The 12,975-nt window shown below is 45.6% G+C and overlaps 1 protein-coding gene across 4 annotated transcripts in view; it reads left to right on the top strand.

Moving 5' to 3' along the window:
• Positions 1–12,975, top strand: part of AKAP13 (A-kinase anchoring protein 13) — a 219,914-nt gene that overhangs the window by 40,070 nt on the left and 166,869 nt on the right. The gene's annotated exons all lie outside the window — the stretch shown is intronic.

The following is a 12,975-nucleotide window of genomic DNA, read 5'->3' as shown; positions in this document are numbered from 1 at the left end:
TGGTCTGAGCTAGAGGGAGTGAGTGTTCTCCTGGTTTTTCAAACTGTGGTTTTTGGGAAGCCGCAGATCTCTTTGACTGTGGGTGATGCTCAGATTCTGCTGTGCAACTTGTTTTTCATTGTCTATGTAATGTTGGCTGTTCATAAACTGAAGGTGAGATAAGGTTCAGGGTTTCTCAAGCCGTGGGTCAGGACCCGCTAGGTGGGTCATGAGCCAATTTCTGGTGGGTCCGCATTCATGTCAATGTGTATTTTATTTTTAATAGACTTGATGCTACCATATTATGTGACTGCATTTGGGGAAATGTTACACAGCTGTACTTCTAACAGGTACAACAGACATAACTATATCTAAGCTTTTAACTGTGATGGTCAATAGGGCTTGCTCCCAGTTTAGTGTGATAGGACTGCAGCCTTTGGGATGTTTGGGGAATTTTTTTTAACCAGATCAGCAACTGCTTGGGTTAGGAGAGTTCTTTATATTAAATAAATTGAAAACATTTAATTTACTTCATTGATTTTTGTTGTTTTGATTTGATAAAGTGGGTCCTGGTGCTAAAAAGTTTGAGAGCCACTGCCACTAGTTAGTGTGACTAGATGAATGAAGAAGCTTCTTCCTTAGCACCCTTTTCCAAACTGGTGTGCCTTTTATTTAATGTCTTTCAGTGTCTCCTCTTTTGCTGGTAAAAACCAACTGTTAAGGAGCCCTGCATTTGCCAACAACGCTGTTTCCTTCCTCTTTGTTTGGAGGAAATAATGATTCTCTCCTCTTTTTGACCTCATCCTTCTATCATCACCTTTTGCCTCTTTAGGCAGCGATTCCCATGGGGGGCACCGTTTAGCCAAGAACAAAGCCTGGTTTCTCTGCAGCAGTTAATAACTTGAAATGGAACCTCGTCCATTAACTGGGGTGACAATCAAAGCGGCACTGTTTACCAAGGGGAAGAGGAGATGGGTATCTCATATGGTGAGGTGATTGCCTTTTAAAGAAATAATAGGTCTTCGCATTGGGCCGTGTCACAAGTCTTGTCTAATTCAGAGGAAGGGGACCTTTGGCTCCAACTCCCCTTGGAGGCTCCATTTTTGGTTTAATGACTCCATGCCAACCTGAGCTGTCTGCTCAGACATTAGGTGTCCTGCACTCTTCAGAATACTGTATCAATCACTTTCCAATGTGGCTGAGGCCACATGGCCAAGCAGAAAATGTTTGCTTTCTCTGTGGAAAGAGAACATTCAAGTAGTAATAATGCCCATGGCGGTAACAATTCAAGGCAATGGGAAGAGGCTTGCCTGCAGCTTTTTGGGAGGTGATCTGTGCTAGCCTGTAGACCCATTGCTAGTCCATAGAACCATAAGCCCTATGTACATGAAATAATAGCATGTTCACCCCCATTTACTCTGCCATCGCTCTCTTTTTCTGCTTCCATTGTCTCCCTTGGGTCTGGCTTTTACGTTGCAAACCTCTTGGGGTAGGGACCTGCCCTCCAATTTTTGGGTGGGTGGGTGGGATGGACATATGTGCTATGATAACTAGAACAACCCTGGTTCAAAACCCTTTTCAGCCATAAAAAGGGATAAATCCTGGGCCGTTTACCATCTCCCAGCCCTAACTGAACTTGCAGGGTTGTTATGAAGTTAAGATGGGTTTCTTGGAGGCTGGGAGGGATGTGACTGTCATAAAATAAACGAACACTACTACAGTTTTTATTCTTTGAGTTGGAATGGTTGGTTTCCACCATTACAACGCAAGTCAAGAACACACAGTTAAAAGGTTACAGCCACTTTCCTGGAGCTTGGGTCCATCAGCAACTATGAAGGGGAGAGAATACCCTCCAAGGTGCACTGAGGATGCACTGAGCCCCAGTGCAAGCCACCGAGACTATGCAGAAGACTTCTGTGGTTAAGCAGTGACACCTGAGGAAGAGCAATGGACTCAGAAGGCCTTTGGCTCAGTGCAATCCATTTTCGCTGTGCTCTTGAGGCTCCCTTTCTTGTTGTGTCTGTTGGTGACTGTCCAGCCAGGTTCTCTAGGTCCTGCCTCTGAGCCTTTGAATTAGCAGTTGCTGGGGATGGGTTTTTGTACCCTTCTGGAAACATCTGTGTTGCGCTCAGAAATGGAATGCTGGACTATTTGGACCTCTTGACCTCCTTATGTTCCTGAACATGTTTACAACATGTTTACAGCCATCAAAGGGTCACCTGTCACCCCTGATTTAAGTGATACTTTGCTTTCTGATGCATTGTCTCATTCTCCTCCACAGTGGAACTGTCATTGACACATAGCTTGACTCCGTTCAGAGCATGTTCTTTGCAGATGCAATGCAGGTCAGGTTTAGGTAAGTCTGCAAAGCAACTTTTTTGTTGCTGTCTTCCAGTCACCTGGCGCTCTCTAGCCTTGTGTTTTCTTGCCCTGACTTTAAGAGTAGCAGTCACTGCCTGTTTATCTCCAGCCCTTTCCTCCGCCCCTTCCTTGGCACTAGACCACAGGATGCCTTTGTAGAAGACAACATGATATAGCGTGGGAATAGGAGCTCATCAACACCGTCGCTTGGCTGTCGATAAAGATGCTCTCCCCAACTTTCTTATTTAGGCTGTAGCGCCGACAGCTCCCACACTCTTGTCTAGCACCCAGTTTTGCCATTTTGGCCCTTGCGGTGGTGTGGATCGGTACATAGGAGGTTGCAAATTTTGAAGTCTTTTAATCTCTTGAAAAAGAATTAGATTCTGGTTTTCTTTTCCATTTTTTCTCTCTGCTGCTGGGGGGGTGGTGGTGTTTGGTTTTTGCGTGCTTTGAGATTCTCTCTGCAATTCTCACGCAGCCCTCGCATGTATAAATGGGATGGGAGCACCCAAATCCTAACCTATCGTTGGCATCTTTCTAGTCTACAAATCAAGGCCCCACTGCAGGTTAGTGTCTTGATTCTTCAATACACAAATCTTTCTGGCTGGACTAGGGCATTTAAGTATGGGCAGAGGTGCATGTGTTCTGTGTGCAGAATAGGCCCATTTTTAACTTCTGTGTCCCATTTCAAACGCTGACTTGGTATAAGGCAAGTTGAGATGATTGGAGTGCATTATGAATAATACCTATATTTCTGGCATGCGTGCACAGCTCTCTGTTCCCTTTACTTTCCTTTTGCAGCTGGGGAAATTTGGACCCAGTCTGATTATGTTGATAATTCCAGGAAGGTTCTCATTTAGTTGAATATTTTCTTCCTTGCCTGAGCCCTTCATGAGCCTTCAGGCACGATGTAGCGTTGCAATAAAAGCCGGAGCGCCCTGCTTAGAATGAAAAGGGTGAATTAGCATTTCTCTTCTCTGGCTTTTATGTGCGTCCACTGAGTCATAAAGTGCGCTGGCTGTAAAGTGAGTACCCGTGCCAAAGCTGGAGTCTGCATTTTTCCGGGTCAGATGCTTTCACGAACAGGCCCGATGATGAGCAGCAAATGTTTGAGGACCAAAAAACTTCAGCACTGCAAAAAATGCAAACAAAACTTGACTTGCAGGTTATCTTCATTTAAATAAAAAAAGTTGGATTGGTTAAAAAATGAGACTGTGCGATGACTCCTCTGGTACTTATAATTTTTCACTCTGCTTGGTTGTTGGAACCGGTTCCTGTGCAGTTGAGGGCAGAGCAAAACGGTGGCAGAAGCAGGAAGCAACTAAAAGATTTGGAAGCTTTGTAGGAACCAGGTATTGTCACCAGATTTGCTCTGGCATATAGAGTATAAAGCTTTCCTGCCGTTCCCTCTTTTGGCCAGAACTGGGTAGAGACAGTTCAGTGAAATCCCCACTGAATATCCTTCAGGTTGCCAGTTTTGAGACATACTACAGGCTCACATCCAGCCAGTCGTCTACTTCAGAGAGTTTGCACAGCCGTTTAACAACAAATGTCTCTAGGTCAGTGCTTCCTAAACCTTTTAGCACTGGGATCCACTTTTTAAAATGACAATCTATTGCAACTCACTTGAAACACACACAAAAAAGATCTAGAAAGAATTTTATTTGTAACAATAAATTATTATTATCAGTTAATAATAATCAGGGTTCTGTGCTTCCGAGGTTGCTAGAGACCTTACATAGAGTATGTGTGTGTAGACATTTGCTGTACTATCCCTAGAAATAGAGTTCAAGGACTGTTTTCCCCAAACCTTTACAGTCATTCCAGGGTACCCAGAAGGCTGAAGTGGAGAGCAAGATGTGCAGTTGGGGACTTCCAGGCCAGATGAAAGGCTGAAACTGGGCTCACACTTTAGCTATAGTATGCCAATTACTAGAGAAAATTGGAAAATGTGGCATTTTAATTTGGTGGAATAATCCTCATACCACTGGTTAGCTTTCCAGCTAACAATTTTCTTCTGCAAACTGGTCAAGGTGCTTATATGTTTTTAAGCATTTCAAAAACTTTTTGTGACCCACCAAAAATTGTCTTGCGACACACTGGTGGGCCCTGACCCACAGTTTGGGAGACACCACTCTAGAAGAGCAAGGATACCTTCTGAGTTCAAACTGGAATTAGGTCTATGCATGCAGTGTGCTGCGAAGGTAGAGTCTTTCGGCCTTGGGACAGGCTATGCCATTTCAGATTGTAGTTGCTGGCCTGCTGCATTTTGCATCGCTCTCCAACCTTAAATGAAGAAAACAGAACCTCCCTTTAAGCAGAAAACTGGCACAGCAAGGAAGCAGGCTGAGATGTGCTGCTCTTTTTGTTCTCATTTTGCATGGGTGGTATTTAAATTTTTTTTTAAAAGAGGGAGAGAAACCTTTCTTCCCAGTGATGCACAACATACGGGTAAATGTTAGTTTGATGTACTTCTTTAGGCATAAGAACATAAGAACAGCCCCACTGGATCAGGACATAGGCCCATCTAGTCCAGCTTCCTGTATCTCACAGCGGCCCACCAAATGCCCCAGGGAGCACACCAGGTAACAAGAGACCTCATCCTGGTGCCCTCCCTTGCATCTGGCATTCTGACATAACCCATTTCTAAAATCAGGAGATTCTCATTTCTAAATCTCCTGAATCATTATTTAGAATCATTTCTAAAATCAGGTAGATTCTAAAATCTACCACTTCATTCAGTGGTGCATCTAAACCTGACCATGCCAGGTCCATTGTGAGTTCCAAAGTTGTCCCCACGTTTCCTTCGTGGGTGGTTTATTCTAAAAGCTTCTCCCATCTCCTGTTTTCCACTGAGAATTTGGGATATTGCCATGTGATGCTATTTCTGACCATTTAGGTTTTTGCTGTTTACATTCTTGCCTTTTTATCAGTACTATAGTAATTGAAGATGGATCAGCTCCACACGGATTGCTTGAAATATTGCCAAGCTTAGAAAACAAAACTCTTGTTCTGTTTTTTTTTTCCATTCATTCCTTTAGTAGGACAACACAAAAACAGCCATCTCTGGTTGTGCTGTTGCAATACTTCACGTTGAAGAATGTCTCCTTTTTTGTGTTTTTTTTTAAGAGATTTATAAGCCCCTGAACAAACAGCAATGTCCTTTTTCTAATCAGTTGCTTGTATCGTTGTCACAGAAACCTTGCAGTTAACAATCTCCCTGTACGCCTGTAACAAGAAACAAGGGCAAGACCTGGAGTTAGCCAAAGTTTTGAGGCATTTATTTGTTCATTTTCTTTAAAAAAAAAAAAAAATCATATGACTGGAACAGTCAACTTAGTAAAAACTAGTTAAGGTCCTATTAGGTGACATGCCACTAATTCAGTGGTTCCCAAATGTTTTAGCACTGGGACCCACTTTTTTAAAGGAACACTCTATCAGGACCCACCTAGGTTTAGCAGACTTTAGAGGAGATCTAGAAATATTATTTTTTAAAATAAGTAATAACCGGAAGAAAGACCCTCCAACATTTATCTCCCTATATTTATGCATGCTTGCAAACTGCAGGAGCTGAGCTTTTGCCGGGTAATTAGCACCTATGATATGTGACTTTAGAATAGCCTCAGGGCTTGATGGAAGTAGCTATCTGATCTTTCCATCCCCCTTTGGCGACCCACCAAAAATCAGGTCGCTACCCACAGTTTGGGAACCACTGCTCTAATTTGATCGGGGTCTGCATGCGTGATTTTTTTCCCTCAAATGTACACCATGTCTGCGGCCATGCAGACCCCCAGTCGTGTCAGGACTGTGGGGTGTGTGTGTGTGTGTGGGGGGGAGAGAGACTTGAACCCTCATTATCTCAGGCTGCAATCCTAACCACACTTTCCTGGGAGTAAGCCCCACTGAACAAACTAGGACTTCTGAGTAGACCTGGTTAGGATTGTGCCCTCAACATCTTAACGTGGACTTGGTTCCTGGTAGTTGCTTTTTGCCTGGGGAGGGGAAGAATTGGAACATTCTGGGACGGTGTGTTGAATATTTATCAGACAAGCAATGGGCAACTTGGGCTGCGGTCCTATACATGCTTACCTGATGCCCGTTGAAGTCAATGGAGATTACTGCGGAGCAGACATGCATAGGATTGTGCTGTTGGAGCCCTTTAGGACCTAGTAGCAGTGTTAATGGCTAATTTGAAGGGGTCAGCAAGCTAAGATGGACACTGTAGCCTGCTCACTGGCATTTACAAATGAATAGCTGAGACCTGGTTGAGAAACATTACCCCAACCCTGGACTGTATTTGGGTATCTGAAAGCTACCAAGCAAGAAGTGGACGCGCTGTCCATCCTGGTTTGAGCTCCACTTGTTCTTTCTGGGTATCACTCCTGCAGTTTGGGTCCCCAGAAGGTTGGAAGGCTTGTCTTTAAAAGGAAGAGAGGGGAAAATGCAGCAAAGGTGAAACAAGGGCAGTGTCTGGCAGGCGGCTTAGCTTGCAATTTCCTCACCATTGTTAGTTTTTCAAAGCCTGACCCTGTGGCTTGCTTGTGTATTTCGTTTCCTCTGTTTGAGGAATGAGTGGAGTGGTCAAGGGGCGAGTCCTGCTGAAATGTTACTGCTGGTCTCGAGATAAAAGTGCACGCAATGTCTTGACACGTGGAAGGAAAGCAAATAAATGTATGTTCCTTCTGCTGTGTTTCGCTCCATTCCCTGGTTCCTATGCCCCCACCTCGTGGCGGTAAGGGCCAATACAACAACTTTGGGAATCCGGGCTGCCTACCTTGGTCAGAAGGAGTTGCGTTTTGTGATCGGGTACTGGACATGCTTGAGGGGTGGGGGGCAGCAGCTGAGGGTTTGGGTCTGCAATGAGTAGATGGGGTGTGGGAAGGGTCAGAGACAAAAGATGTGTTCATAGCCGGATTTTGGACATGTTGTTGGCAGCCTTCTCAAAAGACTCTGGTATCGCGCTCTGAAAGGTGGTTCTGGAACAGCGTCTAGTGTGGCTGAAAAGGCCGATTCGGGAGTGACAATCCCTTCCACACCGGGAGCAAGTGCAGTCTGTCCCTGGTCTGTCTCCCTGGCTATGGGCCTTCCTTCTTTGCCTCTTAGCCTCAGACTGTTGGCCAAGTGTCTCTTCAAACTGGGAAAGGCCATGCTGCACAGCCTGCCTCCAAGCGGGCCGCTCAGAGGCCAGGGTTTCCCACCTGTTGAGGTCCACTCCTAAGGCCTTCAGATCCCTCTTGCAGATGTCCTTGTATCGCAGCTGTGGTCTACCTGTAGGGCGCTTTCCTTGCACGAGTTCTCCATAGAGGAGATCCTTTGGGATCCGGCCATCATCCATTCTCACGAAATGACAGAGCCAACACAGGCATCTCTGTTTCAGCAGTGCATACATGCTAGGGATTCCAGCACGTTCCAGGGCTGTGTTGTTAGGAACTTTGTCCTGCCAGGTGATGCCGAGAATGCGTCGGAGGCAGCGCATGTGGAAAGCGTTCAGTTTCCTCTCCTGTTGTGAGCGAAGAGTCCATGACTCGCTGCAGTACAGAAGTGTACTCTGATTTTGGACAGATACCAGTCAAATCCAGGGACTCTACATTGATGTTTGGGGAATGAATTACTCTGAATGGGGCGATGAAGTCTAGAGGAGTGTTTCTCAATGTTTGTCCTTTTCCATACCCCTTCACATAGTTCACCTATTTGAAGTACCACAAGAGGTAACTGGTGATGACATCATCGCCAGTTATTTCTGGGTTGGGAGGCCAGATGCAACACACCAGTAAGACACTTAGGGAGCATGAAAGGGCTTTTTTGAGTGCAGTAAAGCATGCTTTGAAGCTCTGCCCATCAAGCCAAGCCTCCTCGTACTGTTTGTGTTGTGTTCCTGGTCTCACTGCTGGGTGGCAGGTGCCCATGGGTTCTGCAAGCACCACCAGACACCACCTCAAGTACCACAGGTGGTGTCCGTGCCACTGGTTGAGAAGCGTGTTCTAGAGGAGTGTTTGGCTAGCCACTAGAACCCCTGTTGGCTCCCTAGGTCACCTGTTTCTTCTTGGACTGACCTGACTTCAGCTACCCTTCTTGTCCCTGTCAGGAGTGCCCTGTGGAGCAAACGCAGCAATTTTCAGCCGGTGTGCCACAAAAGGTGTGCAGGTATTCTGCGGAAATTTCGAGCACAGTAGTTGAAAATTGCTGAAAAACACATCCTTGTTCAGTGGCTCTATTTTTAGGGAAACTTTCTGCAGTAAAGAATTGCAGAACGTTGCCCTAAATTCTGCCATTGGAGGAAGAGGGACAGACAATTGGTTACTACAGACAGGTGCCCTTAAAACAGAGCCACAGAAACAGGAAGACTCTCCCAGAAGTGACATTACAAGAGGCGAAGACCATAGAGAATTCTATAGAGATCAGTGTGCACATTGAAAATGACTGAACAAGTGATTCAAGCCGGTCACTATCCTCACACCCCCTGCAGACTATCTTGGTGACATAGGAGATAAGGCGCCAGAAAAAATAATACATTTTTTAAAAACCCTGACTTTTTAAATCCATACACCATTTGTAAGTAAAAGACACTAATACAACATGGAGCAAGGCGTACCTGAGCAAATGCTTAAGTTGAAACGTACGCTGCCCACTTGACTGCCCACTTGACTACACATCAGGATGTGTGACTGCACAGGTCACACCTCCTGATGTATGTGGTTGGCTTTGTCCCTGTTAGCATGTTCCATGTTTTGCCATCCTGTTCTTGAAGAGCTGGTGACTTTGGTGTATGTTGGTTTTTGCTTTTCATGATTGTTGAAAGTTGGCCATCTTCAGAGGGGTAAAATACATTGTTGGCCTATAGCACCAATTATTTAGAAGATTCATTTCTAGTGGTGGGAATTGATGGTTTCCCCAAGGATTTTTGCCTTCAAACAAGCTGAAGGTGCAACCGTTTTTTTTATTCTGGTTTTTTTTTTACATGTCCGTATTTGTTTCTCCTGACCTTTGGGAAAACTGTTAGTTGAAATGCGTGTTAAAAGTTCTGTTTGTCTTTCCTCCCATTGAAATCCAGCTTCTGCTTTGCTGTTTCCGTGCCCTGTGCTTCCCCCCATTCCTTCTAATTGTACAGGACATTTACATGAAAACAGAATCCTTGTTGCTTAGGATTTAATCTGCTCCTGCTGCTTATTCTCTGTCTGAACTTCCCAAGAGATCGGTTACTTAGGTTTCAGGCAAGCAAAAAGGCCTGGAACAGAATGGCAGTGATGGTGGGGGAATGGCTTCTTTAAGTTTGTTGTGGGTTCTGGGGGCTGCTGGCTTCTGTGCGTGTTTTAAGCATGTGGCATACGGTATACTTGGATGGTTAGGAAGGCAGAACTTTGGTCCCGTTCCTAAGTAAATGCCCTTCTTTCCTTCCCAAAGAGCAAAACGTTGGAAGAAAAATGCTCATAACTCTTCCTTTATCTGTTTCTTAACTGTACTCTTTCAGCAGTCCAGGAGCTTTGCATTCCATTCTGGTGTCCACAGGCTGGTCACTTTCTGGAGCAAGGAATCTTAAAGCATTTGTTTGCCTGTAACCAAAAAAAGTTGCTGATGTGAAAATGAGAGGGTGCGAAGAGGGGAAGGCAAAGTCACTTTGTCACTGTGCCCTTGGCCAGTCTAGATGCCGAAGCCTCAAATGAATTGTGTGCGCTGCAAAGAGCTTCTGCTTGTTCTGATCTCAAAGTTTAGACTGCATCATTTTTCAGCTTTGAAGCTCAGCTGTGGTGCAGGGAAGGAATGTAATAGACGGCGAGTGCCGTGCTGTGGTGTTCCTGGGGCTCTTGGTCATTAGAGTAGTGTGATGAACAATGTGATCTGGAATCTGGGAAAGGGTCTAATGGCTTAGTGGTAGAACACTCGCTCTGCAGGCAAAGTTTCTTGGCGTCAAATTCTGGCATCTCCAGATGGGCCTGGGAAGGGTCTCTGAGCCTAAAACTCTAGACAGCTGCTGCCAGTCAGTGCAGGTGATACTGAGATAGATGGACCTGGTCTAAGTCTGCATAAGTCAACTTCAGATATCCTTAGGATGTACAGAGGGCACTTTAGTGTACAGGAGGCACCTTGGTCTCCACTGGAACTTCGTTCCGGAACCCTTAGTGCAAACAGAAATCAGTGGATACAGAAATCGGTGGATACTGGGGTCCACCTTTAAATGCCTTGTAACAAGGTATAGACAATATACCGCATTCAGCCGCTAGATGGGGTGAATAATTCCAATAGATATCATTATTCACCCCATCTAGTGGCTGAATGCAGTACAGCATCTATAGCATTTGGGGTGACAAAGGAGGAGCAAGAACTTTATCCCCGAGAAGCTTGAGTGGTTTAACAGTCTGAACATAGGAAATGGGATTTGGGGGCATTTTTTTCCTTATTATAAGCCATTTAAAGGTGAACCTCAGTATCGGTGGATACCTCCGTGGATACTGAGGTCCCACCTGTATCTCTCTCCCAAGGTAATCCCTGTTGGCGATGATGGCCATCTAGTGTCTGAGTGAAAGGCTGATTTGGCCTGACTGTTACCCTGCACATGCCTGATCTCGTCTCATCTCAGAAGCTAAGCAGGGTCAGGCCTGGTTAGTACTTGGATGGGAGACCGCCAGGGAATACTGGGTGCTGTAGGCTTATACCATAGTCTTTCGAGACTGAAGGTTGCCAACCATTGTTGTTTTAGGGCAATCCTGAGTCTTCTCATTTGTGACCGGCAATTACGCTCCAGTGTTTTCACTCAGGGGTCTTTTCTAGCCCTACACAGAGATTTGCGCCTGGGATCTTCTGAATGCAACGGCGTAATGGGCTCTGCCATTGAGCATTGACCTCTTCCCAAAGTGCTCTGCATAGCTGCTCCAAATCTGGGATTATGAACAACAGAGTACAGTATATGCTGCAAAATCATTAAAATTGCAACTTCTTCAGATTTCCACTTGACATGTGAAAGCATGAAATGATCAATGCAGACCTGGATGCATGCTAAAGTTGCTTCCTTTCCAGAGATTTTTTGGGACAGGTGCTGCTTCTAGCTTTGCAAGGAGAGTGGTCTGCTAATTGCTTCACAAGGGTTACTGTAGTGTGTTTTGCATTGCACCCAAATGGGTAGGGGGTGGTGTTGGGGAAGATGCAGTTATTGCCCAGAATCTTGTTTAGGCATTGAGGTGTTGTGGTTGGGGTGGTTTCTCTTTCTCATTTCTTATGAGCTACTCCCCTCACTCCTATTCTGTACATTGTCTAGATCAGCTGTTCTCAAACTTTTCAGTCTCTGAAGCCCTTTAAACTCCTACAAGGAGTATTGGGGAGCCCTGCTGGTGCATGTGCAAAGTCTTGGGGGGGGGGCCAGACCTCCAGTGCATGCATGGAATGGCACAATGCTGGGTCAAATTCTGAATACTGGTAAAGGGCTGGAATGAGGAAGGAGAACCACAGACAGGGTTAGATGGATTAGCCAGCTGAGCAAGGGCAGATGGTCACCATGTATGGTGTGCTGGTGGAGCTCCTGAAGCATTCTCAGGGAGCACCAGGGCTTTTAGGAGCGCACTTCGGTCTAGGTGTTCCATAGGACTGTTGTGTAGGGCATCCCTAAAGCCTGCTTCATTCTAGCTCCTGCCCAATCCCAAAGCACTGCAGGAGGGAGGTGGCTGCACTACCTGTCAAATGATGCAGCCACCTTGCTGAAGATAAGCAGGGTTAACCCATTTCTGCCCAGAGCACAGGTGTACACATTTGATCTCTGTTGTGTATATGCAGCGCTGGGCAGAAACGGCTTAAGGTTGGTCAGTGCCTGGATGGGTGTCAGCCAGTGAACTGCATCTGTGCTGATTGAGTTCATGGACTTGAGGAGAAAGGGCAGGATATAAATGTAATAAAAATGCAACTGTGATAACTGCACTGAACTGAACTAAGGGCTGACCACAAAATTAACGTAGGGCAGCAATATCTCGCTCTCCCCCTGCAGGCCCTTTGCATACACTATATGTGATATCCGTTCCTGGAGAAACACATTCGATCAGCAGTTTGTAAGAAATTACAGTGTTGACTTAATAAAGGTGTTAAATGGCTCCAAGTTGCTCGTTTAGCCACTCTTCTGCAGTGGTAATTTTATATTGTTTGCCCTGGGCAGCTGTTTCCATGCCCAGTTCGTGACTAGTGAGGTTCCACCTCTTGAGAGGCCGGTGCACAAGTAAATAAAGGAATCAGAGATCAAATGAGGGTTGAACCTTCTGACTTGGTTGAATGTCCTAGCAGTGTTTGCTTGGTGGATAGGTTTATGACTTAGCTGTGAAATAACTTGGTGATCTGCCAACCTTTTCATAAGGTGTTGCTCCAGTATCTTGATGCACAAGTGTGAGACTTTGGCTTCAGTTGGGGCAAGACATCCCACTAACATGCGCATGTGCAATTGTGCATGCCAAATGAGATACGAGGGGCCAGCCGTTTTGACCCACACCAGCTCTGATACAGGAAGTGATCCAAGCTATGGAGAAGAATGCCTGGCTCATTTCTTGGCCTTGGCCTTGGAGGAAACAGGCCTGGAATGTGAAGTGCTGGGATGGCAAAGTCCTCTCCTTGCATGCTTTGGTCAGCCTCTTCAGTTCTGCTCTTGAACATTCGCTGGACAAG

This window comes from Tiliqua scincoides, chromosome 8 (genome assembly GCF_035046505.1).
Source record: "Tiliqua scincoides isolate rTilSci1 chromosome 8, rTilSci1.hap2, whole genome shotgun sequence".
Taxonomy (NCBI): domain Eukaryota; kingdom Metazoa; phylum Chordata; class Lepidosauria; order Squamata; family Scincidae; genus Tiliqua; species Tiliqua scincoides.
The sequence above is the reverse complement of the archived record's forward strand: the minus strand, read 5'-3'. Positions and strand labels throughout refer to the sequence as shown.